Source organism: Haliaeetus leucocephalus, unplaced genomic scaffold, assembly GCF_000737465.1.
Source record: "Haliaeetus leucocephalus isolate CR32 unplaced genomic scaffold, Haliaeetus_leucocephalus-4.0 Scaffold462, whole genome shotgun sequence".
In the NCBI taxonomy this organism is placed as follows: domain Eukaryota; kingdom Metazoa; phylum Chordata; class Aves; order Accipitriformes; family Accipitridae; genus Haliaeetus; species Haliaeetus leucocephalus.
This window is the reverse complement of record NW_010972898.1, coordinates 8,654,558-8,655,484: the sequence shown is the minus strand read 5'-3', so window position 1 is coordinate 8,655,484 and position 927 is coordinate 8,654,558.

The window sequence follows — 927 nt, the reverse complement described above, 5'->3', positions numbered from 1 at the left end:
CAGAGTCCACGGGCAGAGGAATGTCTTCCGCTCATAATAGCGGCTGACTTGTCTTTTTTGCAGAAGTATTTACCATTGCCTGTTCCTCAGGTGTTAATGGGGCCATGGGAACATTGGCGCTATTTCCCCTCCCCCAAAAATTCAGCTCTTCTACAGGGAAAGCCGCAACCAGTGTTTTTTCTTCTAATGGTGGCGCCGTTGGCGGCAGGGGGGGCTTCTGTGCTCCGCATACTGTCTCTGCTGCCGAACAATACATCGGGGGAGCAGGAGCATTAATAGTTCGAGTTTCTGCCGCTAAAGCATGTTTTAACGCATCCTGAGCAGCAGTTTCCAATGTTATTTGCTGCATCATTTGGAGACACTTTTTCCAACGTGCTGCCAGACGCGCAGCTATTTTATTTCCTCCTTGGACAGACTCCCATATTTCCCTTCCTAAGTTCTCCCAAATAGACAAAGAAAAGAGAGCCTCAGAGTCCTTGAAAAATCCCCTTCTTTGTCCCCACTGTAACAAATCCTCTAACTGGTCCTTTTTAATAGCCGTCTCTGTTTTTTCAACCAGCCTCATAAGTGTCTTTATGGCTGCCTTTTCATTCACAGATGCTGCGATACCCATGCCACCTTTTATCACGTAAGCTTACGATTCCTGCCTCTCTCGAGCAGCCTGGCGCTTTTCTTTTAAGCCCACCGGCATTCGCGGCAATTTCCCCCGCCTTTTCAGTCGTTAGCGTTCCCCTCTTGTTCCTTACCGGATCACGTCGGGGTCACCAGATGTAGAGAAATTCCATGCGGGGATGGACGACAGGACACCAATATGATGATCAAAGTCGCCAGTTTATTGAGCCTAGCTGATCATTCTTATACAATTCTTTGAGTTGCTTTAGAAGCTTTGATTGGTTGCTGCATGCAAGCACATAGTGTCCACGCGCA